This window comes from Pipistrellus hanaki (assembly GCF_964339955.1).
Source record: "Pipistrellus hanaki genome assembly, chromosome: 2".
Taxonomy (NCBI): domain Eukaryota; kingdom Metazoa; phylum Chordata; class Mammalia; order Chiroptera; family Vespertilionidae; genus Pipistrellus; species Pipistrellus hanaki.
In genome coordinates this window covers 31,821,999-31,835,453 of record NC_140504.1, presented here as the reverse complement: position 1 = coordinate 31,835,453, position 13,455 = coordinate 31,821,999, and the positions used below count along the sequence as shown (strand labels likewise).

General features: G+C 35.2%; 1 protein-coding gene across 3 annotated transcripts in view; it reads right to left on the bottom strand.

The window, feature by feature from the left end:
• NAALADL2 (N-acetylated alpha-linked acidic dipeptidase like 2) overlaps window positions 1-13,455 on the bottom strand; it is a 1,087,185-nt gene that overhangs the window by 838,304 nt on the left and 235,426 nt on the right. For all 3 annotated transcript variants that reach the window (XM_084874166.1, XM_084874168.1, XM_084874169.1), the window contains exon 2: window positions 3,170-3,278. The gene's annotated coding sequence lies outside the window, so the exon portion shown is untranslated. The remainder of the gene's footprint in view (window positions 1-3,169; window positions 3,279-13,455) is intronic.

The following is a 13,455-nucleotide window of genomic DNA, read 5'->3' as shown; positions in this document are numbered from 1 at the left end:
GGAAAAATAAGAATTGTAATAATTGAATTTACTTTGGTTTAAAGAGACCCAGGAAGGGGTAGCAAATCTTAGGCACCACAAAACGCCTTTAACAGGCTCCAGCATTGAGCTATTCACTGATACGTGATTTCTAATTACTTTCGCAGTTTGTCTCTGTTTAACACAGTCACATCTAATTGACCAGAAAATTTTGGTTAGAATGTACTAAGCTGTGGCTAAATTTTTACTGTTATTATTCTGGTTTCTTTGTGAACATCTCAACTTTACTGCATCATTAAACCTTAAATTAGATTTTGATAATAAGGATATTTTATAGAATTGTTCAAACAACTGCAATATTCAAGTAGAAGCCACAGTATTCTTAACTCCACTGTCATCTCCTCTTAAATATATTCATACACATTCTTTCTGGGTTATTAAAAACAATGGCACTTTGATTTCAATTAAACACTTCATTTGAAAGCCATGACTAATAAATGTCAGATGTTAAAGGTGATTTTTATGTTAAGTGGATATCAGAGCATCTTTTGTAGAACAAAAGAATTTAGGTCTGAGGGACTTCAGTTTCAGAACTGCTTATGAGGTGTATTTACAAGCAAGGTGCCAATTAACTACCTCTATTTAGAAACTTGCATTACTTATTTTCATGTTGGGAATGTGAGCTAAGCAAAGGGTTAGACATTCCTGTCATTAATTTTCTAAGCCTAAAAAAATAATAAATAATTGAGTTTATTGTATAAATGCCTACTTTGTGCGTTACCAAAGTAATAAGGTAAACATGTATAACTAGAGAATTAAAAAATGCTTAGTGACACTGGTAAAACAAGCCAATAAAACATAAAAAGCATCATTATAAAGCCTCCATGTCTGGCTTCACTTAAATTATATCTGATACATTATCACTTTTTTTGTTGTTGTTAAAAAAAATAAAAGAGCTGAGACACGTTGTTAATGTCAGATATTATGGGTAAATTAAAAAAAAATACAACAGATCTAACCAGGTCTAGTCAGTTTGAGCATTAACACCCAAGTATTTTTTCTAACTTGGCTATCAATGAAGTAGAACAGCAAATACTTAAAATCCTTACAACAATGTTGGACTATGAAGTCTAATGCAAAAGACTCTTAAAACATTTTTTTTCTGATTATATATCTTAAGCAGGAACAGTTTGTATTAACACATGGAAAAGATTTCCTGAAGATATAAAGCATGTATCATACACTACACCCATTCTCAAAATTTATTATACCAGAAGTAACTTGAATTTGTTCATAATTGCATATAATCATGAAGTGAAAACCTACAGAAGTAATAAAGAAAGAAGCTAATGGGAGGGCCTAACTAAAGACATGCAAATTCTGGGTTCTTCTAATTTTCCATTTACCACTGGACAACACACGTGGCTTCTACAGTCATGAGTTCAATTTTCCAGTAGACATAAATTCTGACTTAAATTGAGCCAAAGAGAATAGCTAAGACCCCTAGAGTATATTGACTTGGCCCAGTTCCCATCTTCCACTAAGCTTGCTGCCTAATTGCCATTAGCCTCTGATAAAATGAATTTATTTTCTCAGCTAAAATATCTGTTTGAAAGTCAGTAAAAGGTGATAAAAAAGAGATATGTATATGTCATCACTATAAATTAAAAATAAAGAGGGAAAGTGGATAGAGCTAAAAACTGTTAGAGACTATACTTTATCCCTCTCTCTTCCTCTCTGTAAAAAATCAATAAAATATATTTTAAAAAAACAAAAACCTAAAAAACTGCTAATCAGTAATTTATGGGATAGGTCTTATTCTTGGAATACAGTTCTAGATGCAAAGTTTTCATTCTAGGTGAATTAATAAAAACAAAAATTTTTTAAACTCACAAAATATTACACTGATGAATTGATTGTTTTATGTTAAAAAATAACTTTTCCCTTAATTCTATTGTATAATTCCAGGGGAAATTCAAAGCAAACATAAAATAAAACATTTTATTTTACTTATTTTTAATTACATAAGCGTGATAAACACAAGAGCTCAACAGATGCTCAGCAATATTGTATTTTACATAGTTACAACATTTTATAACCATTTATTGAATTGGAAATGACCTTAGAATTTATTCAATCCAATGGCCAAGTTCAGCCGCCCTCCCCCCCCCCCCCCCCCCCCCCCCACTGCACATAATTGACTTTGTTGTCCAGGTTTAAAATGCTTAAATCTGGATGGTTTTGGAAGGAGCACAGTCTCTTTCCCACAGGCCCACTGTTCACTCCCAGCCACTTCACAGATGTGAATTATAAGCCTGATCTTCAAAGCATATGCATTTGTCACTCTTCCCTGATTAATCTAGGAAATTCAAAATCAAGGAAAAACTCGGAGGATTAAATGGTACATCAAAGTTCCCAAAGTGTGTTGGTGGTCATGCTGGGTCTGCTCAGGTCTCTAGATCTTGGTTCCATGCTGCCCTGGGGCCTTTGCATCATCCATGTCATGTAAAGTGTTACATGTAATAAGCCTGAATCAGCATTTGAATATTGACAGTAGCTAATGCTCCACAGAATAAAATACTCTAATCACATATTGGCATTAACCCCCCTCCCTCCAAGCTGGGAGTGTCAAGGAGTTATAAATTCCTTTAAGAACACGTCTTCAAAACCCAATGCCTAAAAGGAAGTTCACAGTCTATGTGAGGGTGTAGAGAAACAGGTATTACAAAAGGTTAACAAATCCGAATTAACTTGGGATAAATAAGCAATGCAAAGTCATGGTATATCATAGCACAAACAGCAATGGTGTTGTCATTTTTAAGCAAAACCACTGGCACAACTTAAACTAAAAAGTGAGAATAATGTGATCACATTTAATGCAATTTACAATTGTATAAAATGAATTGATACCACAAAGGCAAGGAAATTGTAACAACTGCAACAGCCACACAAAATTTAAATATTTAGATAATATTCTACAAAGAATTTGGGCTCAAATCCATGAAGTAAAAGCTGAATATAATTTGGCATATATAAGCCTTTGCAATAGAATAATGCTTGCATTTTCCTTTTTTTTTTTTTTTCAAAGTTAGCAGCTATTGGCACAATGTAGAGTTATGCTAACTTACCTTATTAAAAGTTCATTCAAGAGTAAAAGTCTAACATTCTAATTAAAGTAATTAGGTCTTACCTCAATTGAAAGATCCTAGGGCAGCCAGAGGGTCTTTGCAGGTTACAGGACTCTGACAGGCTGAACCCAAGGCTCTTCATCCAGGTGCCTAATAGTCAAAGCCCATTTCCTGTTCATAAAAACAAAAGGAAAACAAACAAACAAAAAAACAGAGATGATCAATTTAAATTGGAAGCTATGCTAGATAATTTAAAGTTGGCTCCTGAATTTATTTTTTGTTAATGCTTTTCAGAGTTTCTTTATCAGTTACTTTCTATTGTTAGCATCTCTATTCTTCTTTCTTTTTTAGAAGTCAAGAATGTATAAATCCACTTTTTTTTAAGCACAGTATTTTATTTCAAGGACAAATGTTTATTTCAAACACACACACAAATACTTTCTTCTCTTGCTCTCACTTGTACATATGTATACAAATATACATATGTACTTTGATTTAGCTAGCCTCAATGGCACACATACTTTGTGCCATGCATTTCACACAATAAAATGTAAAGCAGAAGACACATATCTAGACACAAAGTTTATTTTCTCTTTGGAGAGAAAGGGCCAACCAAAGGAAGAGATGCTTAGTAGAAAGAGCACTTTTAGGGCAGAGAGTGGCAATTTTGTTGAACACTGTGCAACCTCAGGTAATTTATGTAACTCTTTAAATATAAATTTCTTCAGTTTAAAAGATAAGAAGTAGGTTAAACTATTGTGGTTAGAAACATTGCATATAATGTGCCTAGCACATTGCCCAACATGTACTAAGCACTCAATAATTTATTATTATTACATAGTATTTTAGGACACTGACAACCTTACCCTATTGCTTTATATCCTCTTCTAGTATGCCAAGATTGGTTATACAATATTTCACATTTGTGGGCTGTGATAGTAATAATGCATTTTATCACATGCTTGTGACAGGGAGAACATTCTTGCCCTTTTGTTAGGTTAGTTTACTTTTTTTGTTTTGTTTTTGCATTTATATCTTTTTCTCCTGAATTTCAAAATTACCCATCTTTCTTAAGCTTTATTTTTTTAAATTTAATTTTATTGATTTCATAGAGGAAGGGAGAAAGAGAAAGAGAGAAACATCAATGATGAGAGAGAATCATTGATTGGCTGCCTCCTGCATGCCCTACAATGGGGATTGAGCCTGCAACCCGGGCATTTGCCATGACCAGGAATCAGACTGTGACCCTCTAGTTCATAGGTTGATGCTCAACCACTGCTGGCCAGGCTTTCTTAAGCTTTACATAATAAAAATAATAATATGTCATCAACCACCAAAATACTTTAATAAAATAATATTTCTGAATTTTAATCTCAAAGTCCTCTGCTTTTAGGAAAATAAATGTCTGTTAGATCCTGTAGGTTCGTCCAGTTTGGAAGTCCCAAACAACTGTTCTTTCTTTCCTCATGAATTTCAAAGATTCTTGGTAAGAGTAACCTAACTTTGTTAATATGTGAATTATAAGCTTTCTGGACTAACTTATTATCAAGTAAAAGTCCTTCTTTCAAGATTATTGACATTACATCATTATTACAGGTAAATATACACATGCACCCATATACACAGTTCAGGACACTTTCAAATATTTCATTTGTGGGGGACTAAAAGAATATGAAATGGGGAGGATTGAAGTTCTGGACCTAATTTTCATCTTTTATTTAAAAGAACCTCAAGCCAAAACCGGTTTGGCTCAGTGGATAGAGCATCGGCCTGCGGACTGAAGGGTCCCTGGTTTGATTCTGGTCAAGGGCATGTACCCTGGTTGCGGGCACATTCCCAGTAGGGTTGTGCAGGAAGTAACTGATCGATGATTCTCTCTCTTCAGTGTTTCTAACTCTCTATCCTTCTCCCTTCCTCTCTGTAAAAAATCAATAAAAATATATTAAAATAATAAAAAATAAAAAAATAAAAGAGCTTCAAGATTCTATTTATGGGCAAGGTTGTTCAATAAATCAATTACTGTCTCAGTAAAAATGTAGGCTTTTCCTCTCCCTCAACATGGAAATGAGGAAATACCTGTAGCAAAAAAAAAAAAATGGTTATAGTCATGCTCACACTGATTTTTAAGTCTTCAAGCTACAAATCAAGTTACATGAAAACTTAAGTTACATGGGCCTTTTTTCCTAACCCTACTCTTGGTATTTAACTGGATAAAAATGGCATGTTTCCTTATGCATCTTATATTTGATTAAAAATCAAACTGAAAGGAAGCACCAGCCAGTCTCCAAAAAACTACCCACACTGTATTGATTGGGTTAGAGAGCTGAAAAGTCATATGTCAGTTTGTCTAACAAAGTGCCTTTGATTAATCCTTACCTATTCTACCACCTTATTCAAGATTCTATTTACTAAATGAAATTAACTCTAGTTTCAAGTATTGAGATACATTATTCAGGATGTGTTTTTTTTTCTGGTTGTTAGAAAAAGTTGCTTGAATGAGTTCCTTATGGACCTTTCAAGTATTATCTAGTTAGAATAGTAGAACTAGGATGAAACTTACAGATTATCTCCTTAAAGTACACAATTCTCTACATGATATAACACTAACTGTTTTATTTGATAATATATTTCACCCAGGCTCTATATTCAATGTTCCAGGGATAAAATATCAGAAATGAAAAGCCCTACTTGTCTAGAGAATTCTTCTCCATATGGTGTTTTAAATGGTATATACTTGTATCAGAAAGGCAAAATGGTACATAAAATTCTGGAAATTGTCTTTAGTTCTGATGATGGCTTGATCCTATAAGTAATCCTATATAATAATGAGGTAATATGCAAATTGTCCATCACTCCAATGCACAAGATGGCAGCCCCCATGTGGTCAAATATGGCCGCCCCACAAGATAGTCACCACAAGATGGCTGGGAAGGAATGGCAGTTGTGGGCAGTCAGGCCAGCAGGGGAGGGTAGTTGGGTGAGATCAGGCCTGCAGGGGAGGACAGTTAGGGGCAACCAGGCCATCAGGAGAGGGAAAACAGGGGCAACCAGGCTGGCAAGGGAGGGAAGTTAGGGGTGACAAGACCAACAGGGAAGGGCAGTAGTGGGCAACCAGGCCAGCAGGGAAGAGGTCAGGGGTGACCAGGCCAGCAGGGAAGGCAATTGGGTGAAATTGGGCTGGCAGGGGAGCAGTTAGGTGTCAATCAGGCTGGCAGGCAGAAGTGATTAGAGGCAATCAGGCAGGCAGGCAGGCGAGCAAGTTGGGAGCAACAGTTCACCAGTATTAGGACTAAACTGGTAGTTGGACATCCCTCATGGGGTCCTAGATTGGATAGGGTGCAGGCTGGGCTGAAGGACACCCTTCCCCTAGATGCATGAATTTCATGCACTGGGCCTCTAGTACAAACATATTAAAGCAAAATTTTTGAATTTTCTTTTATTATGGTAACATTAGTCAATATGAACATATACATTTCATGTGTGGTTTACTAATTTACAAAATCTGTATATAGGACCATGTGCCCACCACCCAAAGTCAAATCTTCTCCTGTCACCTCATATTAGGACCCCTTTCTTTCCCCCCCCCCCTCTGGCAACTACACAATGTTTTTTGTGTTTATAAGTTTCAGTTTTTATATTCCACATATAAGTGAAATCATGTAGATCTTAGCTTTATCTGTTTGACTTATTTCACTTTCAATAATGTCCTCAAGGTCCATCCATGTTGTTGTAAATGACACTGTTTCATCCTTTCTTATGGCCGTGTAGTACTCCATTGTGTATATATACCACGTCATTTTTTAAAATATATTTTATTGATTTTTTACAGAGAGGAAGGGAGATAGAGAGCCAGAAACGTAGATGAGAGAGAAACATCGACCAGCTGCCTCCTGCACACCCCCCTCCGGGGATGTGCCCACAACCCATGTACATGCCCTTGACTGGAATCAAACCTGGGACCCCTCAGTCCACAGACCAATGCTTTACCACTGAGCCAAACCTGCTTCGGCTATACCACATCTTTTTATCCAATCCTCTATCATATGGTATTCTGGCTGTTTCCAACTCTTGGCCACCATGAATAATGCTGCAATGAATATAGAGGTGCATATATCTTTGTCAATAAATAATTTCAAGTTTTTTGGGTATATAACCAGGATTGGGTTTGTTGGGCCCTATGTTAGCTCTTTTTAATTTTTTGAAAAATCACCAGACTACTTTCCATAGTGGTTGTAGTAGTCTACATTCCTACCAGCCATGAATGAGGTTCCCTTTTTGCCACAACCTCTCCAACACTTGTTGTTGCTTGTCTTGTTGATAATGGCCACTCTAACTGGTATCAAATTGTAGTTTTAATTTGTATTTCCCTGATTACCAGTGAGTTTGAACATCTTTTCATATATCTATTGACTATTTGTATGTCTTCTTGGGAGAGGTGTATTTTCAAGTCCTCTGCTCACTTTTTGATTGGATTATGTATTTGTTTGGTGTTGCATTTTACAAGTTATTTATATATTTTGGAGATTAAAGCTTTGTCAGAGCTACTGTTTGCAAATAGCATCTCCCATCTGGTTGACTGTCTGATTGTTTTGTTGTCCATTTATTTGCGATGCAAAAGCTCTTCAGTTTGCTGTAATCCCATTCATTCATGTATTTTTGCCTTTACTTCCCTTACCTTTGGGGTCAAGTCCATAAAATATTCTCTACCACCAAAATCCTTAAGTTTTATGGTTGGGCACTCTATTCTGTTCCATTGATTTGTGTATCTGTTTCATGCTGTTTTGAGTATCTAGCTCTGTCATATATTTTAAAATCAGTATGATAGCTCCAGCATTGTTTTTTTTTTTGTTTGTTTTTTCCCCCCCCCCTAGGATTGCTTTGGCTACTCTGGGTCTTTTGTGGTTCCATACAAATCTGATGATTTCTCATTCTACTTATTTAAAAAATGACACTGGAGTTTTGATGGGAATTGCATTAAATCTTTATATTGCTTTGGGTAAAATGGCTATTTTAACTATGTTGATTCTTCCCAATTCATGAACATGAGATATTTTTTAGTGTCTTTTTCAATCTCTTTTAATAATGTTTTATAATTTTCAGTATATATGTCTTTCACATTCTTTGTTAAGTTTATTACTAGGTATTTTGTTCTTTTGGTTGCAATTGCAAAAGGAACTGTTTTCTCCATTTCTTTTCCTGAAGTTTTGTTGTTGGCATACTGGAAGGCAATGGATTTTTGCACATTGATTTTGTATCCTGCAACTTAAATGTGTTTGTTCATTGTTTCCAGTAATTTTTTGGTAAAGTCTTTAGGGTTTTCTATATACAGCATTATTTCGTCTGCAAAAAGTGACAATTTGACTTATTACCTATTTGGATGCCTTTTATTTCTTTCTCTTGCCTTATTGCTCTGGCAAAAACTTCCAGGACTGTGTTGAATAAGAGTGGTGAGAGTGGGCATCCTTGTCTTGTTCCTACTCCTAGAGGAAAAGCCTTCAGTTTTTTACCATTGAGTATATTATTGGCTGAGGGTTTATCATCTATGGCCTTTATTATGTTGAGGTACTTTCCTTCTGTTACTATGTTATTGAGTGTTTTAATCATAAATGGATGTTGTATTTTATTAAATGCTTTTTCTGCACGTATTAACAAGATCATATTATTTTTGTCCTTTCTTTTGTTAATGTGGTGTATTATGTTGATTTATTTGTGAATGTTGAACCATCCTTGTATCCCTGGAATGAATCCTACTTGATCATGAACAGAATTCCAGGACCAGATGGCTTCACCAGTGAATTCTACCAAGCATTCAAGGAAGAATTAAAGCCCAATCTTTTCAAACTCTTCCAAAAAAAAAATTGAAGAAGAGGCAATACTTCCTAGCACTTTCTATAACGTCAATATAACCCTGATACCAAAACCTGGCAAAGATAATACCAAAAAAAGAAAACTACAGACCAATATCCCTGATGAATACAGATGCAAAAATCCTAAACAAAATACTAGCTAATCCAATACAACAGTACATTAAAAAATAATACATCACAATCAAGTGGGATTGTATTTTCTTAAGCAGCGTATATTAAAACAAACAAACAAACAAACAAAAAATGACAAGCAAAAGAACAACCCAACACATAACATATTTCAATTTAGAAATGTTTCTATGGGGTTCATGTAATATGATTAAATATAATTCTATTGTATGGCTGCCTTTTTACTACCATATAGAGAATGATTTATCCTAAAACAGTTTTTCTTGAAACCACTCTACTGATGAAGAACTACCAAAAATTTCCTATTGTCAATCACAGAAATGTCATTTTCAGTTTAACATCCATTGAAAGCCCAGCATGTGCTAAGCTTATCAACTCCAAATAATTATGTATGGCTTTGTGGTTCTTTAATATCTTGATCTACCTCTAGGATTTTTGAAGGCAATGACTGTGTCTTGATTGAGGTGTTCTCATATCAATGTGCCAAAATTTAGAGTATACTCAATAAATGTGAGCCAAAGGGCATCTGTGACTCAGCATTTCCAATCCTTTCTCTATCACAGATCCTATTGCCCATTGAAAGAACATACTGAATGGTTCCTCCATGCCTTTTCTCTAGTTGGTCCTCACTGATAATTCTGCTCTTTTGTCTAGTTTCTACTTATTTTCCAAGATTCACTTATATCATGAAATCTATTCAACCCTAGACATTTACTAAACTTTAATCTCAGGACAAAAAGTAGAAATATCATATTAATAGTTCTTATACACCCGCCACAGCTTCTAACTAAAAAACCAGACACATTGTTGCTGGCTACTATGGAGGATATAGATGATTGGTGATCTAGGGAAAGATACACATCCCCTTTTTATGATTTAGATCAGGGACTGGCAAACGATGAGCCATGGGTCAAATTCAGCCTGCTGTCTGATTTGATAAATAAACTTGTGCTGGAACACAGCCACATCCATTCATTTATATATTGTCTATGGTAGCTTTCCTGCTATAACAGCAGAGGCGAATAGTTGTGACAGAAACTGTCTGGCCCACAAGCCTATACTATTTATCATCAGGTCCATTACATAATAAGTTTGTGTATCACTACATTAGATCAGTGATTCTCCATTGTGGTCCTTAGATGAGATGTGGCCCATTCATATCATTAAACACTGTGGTTGGACAATACTCCATAATCAAAGTTGTTCTTAAAATGTGGATCCTGGATGGACAGTACGAGCATCATCTGGAAAGTTGTTAGAAATACAAAACATCAGCCTCCATCCCAGATCACAGATCAGAAACTCTGTACTCAGGAATCAGTAATCAGTTTGTTTGATTTTGTTTGTTTGTTTGTGTTTGTTTTCACCAGCTCTCCAAGTGTTTCTCATTTACACTAAAATCTAAGAACTACTGAATTAGACCGCAATGACTTAGCCTGGGTGTGGCATATCCAGTTTTTTCAACTGCTACTAGTGTATATAGAGATTTTAAATGATTCAGATACATCAATTATATTTCACCAGCCCTGAAATGTAATACCTTGGGTGTACACTAAAAAATAGGATTACTATGTTGTGAGAATTGCTGTAACATTCTTAGTAAATGCTAATACAGCCACCAGCTGTCTATCCCAAAGAAAGAAAACATACCAAACACCAAAGTGTAAAATCTATCCAAAAATAGATTGAAATATCAAAGCCATCTCTGCTATAGCACTGCCTGTTAAGGCAAATCTTTGCACAATGGTTCTCAGCAGGGGCCGGGTGAAGTGAACTGCCACTCAGTATGGGACTCTGCTAATCAAGGATTTGTTCCAACATGCATATTCCATCCCCAAGTCTCAAATGTGGCCAAGTAGCATAGCATTTCTATGATAGTGTGTGGGTAGAAATAAGGAATAATCAACACTAAGCTTTGTGAAGGGAAAAAAAAAATATATATATATATGTATATATATATATGTATATATATATATATATATATTAGATAACTTTCACAAAATTACATGTTTAAAATTTACAATAAATCTAGCTTCTCATTGTTTCTCTCTAAAATACAGACTACCACCAGAAGCTCTGGCTATGATACGAAAGAGTTACAATATATGAAAAAATATGGCAAGGTATTGATAAAAGACAAACGTGATAAAGTTCTGGAAAGACCCTTGCCTCAAAGTCTTATATTTAATTATATTTAATTCTGAAATCTAGGCAGGAAAGAACAGTAAAATTATTTAACCTATTGGAAAGTCTCTACATAAAGGTTAAAATAAACATATGCCAATCAATAAGCTAAACTGTTGACTGGCAACCTCTAGAAAGTTCACATATTTCCTACTCATAAAAAATCATGTTTCTACCCAATAGTATGACCATTATTTCCTTTTTGAAAATGGCACATAGATTCAATATGCCTGAAAGGTACATAAACATTTTCTTCAATATCCATTTACAAGTGCTTTCATATTAACATATCTCTGTGTAAAATAGGAAATGTATTTATATATTCTGTGTGATAGAAAACTTGGAAATATGGGCCTGGGTTTCCCACCTATGAGTTTAGTCAATGATTGACCACTGTTCAGATGATCTGTTTGAATTCTGATTCAGACTTAAATTTTTAAAGTTTAAATCAAAGATTAATGAACATATAATTTATACTTTTATTCAAAACAAAGCCCACATTCATAGAGGAAGTGGCTCAATGGTTGAGCACTGACCTAAGGACCAGAGGTCATGGTTTAATTCTTGGTCAGGGCACATGCCTGGGAGGTGGGCTGGGGCATACAGGAGGCAGCCAATCAATCAATGATTCTCTTTCATCATTGATGTTTCTCTCTCTCTATCCCTCTCTTTTTTCCTTTATGAAATAAATTATGCCCCCCCCCATAGGAAAAATATACAATGAACTCTCTTTATAAGAACTACCATCCTATGGAAAGATAAAAGCTATGCTGCATTCAGAAATAATTCATGGAAGGTATGATACTTATCTAGAAGGACCGTGAGTCACAAATGACATAAAACAGGAAGAAACAGAATCTGAGGTTGTTAGAGAAAGTAATTAGGAGTAATTCTCTATAATTTTAAGAAGTGGAAAAGCAGGCCAAATGTTAAAAACCTTTCACAGCAAGTCCATTCACCTGTAGAATTAACTCCAGCTGAAGTTTCTTCAAATGAGTCATTTAAAACTAGACAAGAACCTGACTTTGCCAAAATACCATAGGGAATTATTCATGGGAAGAACTAGTCATATGTACAATGAATGATTTTTTTAACTCATCTTTTACATGTCCAACTGCCAAGATTTCACACACATTAAATAAGTAGTGAGAAATGGAAATGCTCTGGAAGTAATTCATACTATTACTATGCCACATCAATTCATATATACATAAATATTTTTTAAAAACAAGAGGAAGATGAATGAGATAAAAATAATTGCGATAAAAACTACTCTTGAATAGTCCACTCATTATTAAATTCAAGGAAAAATATATAATATTAGAAGATAGCAAGTTAATTTATAAAATTTGCCTAGTTAGCACCATACTTAATTACCAGCAATGTCCCAGTATGATGCATAACATGGAGTTGGTAATCAATAAACACTAAATGAATGAATATGTGGACACCTTCCCTCTGGGGTTGACATCCTTGAGATATAAGTTTATTATAGCTATTAATCACTGAGACCCAAGACAGACAGCCTGGGCTCAAATCCTGGCTTTGCTACTTAGCAGCTGTGTGTCCTTGAGCAAGTTACTCAGCCTCCCTATGCTTGGTTCTCTCATCTGAAAAATAAGGAAGGATTCTAATATACTAGCTGTCTCCTAAGGTCTTTCTAAGTACTAATGAGTCAGAAGCAGTAGAGCAGAAAACCTGTTAGATAATAATCACTCAGTAATGGTGAGCTATCATTAATAACTGCTACTAGTATGTAGAGTGGTCAATAAGGTAGGAGATTTTAGGAAATTAAAAAACGGTCAGAAAGGTAAGTTGGAGTGACAAGCCACAGATTCTTAGTACATGACCTATTTACTAATGCACTTCTAAAAATCAACCAGTTCCTTCGTAAGATTGATTATGGAAATAAGTGGTGATTCTCAGCCAAGTTAAAAGAAGCCTGCTATTTCCTTCCCAGACCACGTGTCAGTTCATGGACAGTTACTTAGCCTTAGCCTCCTCCTAGGCTTTGTGGTGCATGTCAAGTTCTGGATCTCAGCAAGGAAAGTTATTAATAAAACTCTAGGCTAACTCTTGGTTGTCTGGATTTTACACTTACAAGGCCACCGTCTCTGGCAGCTGTTCATAAATAAAAAAACTTGCATCTGTGGCTTTAGGAACAGCTG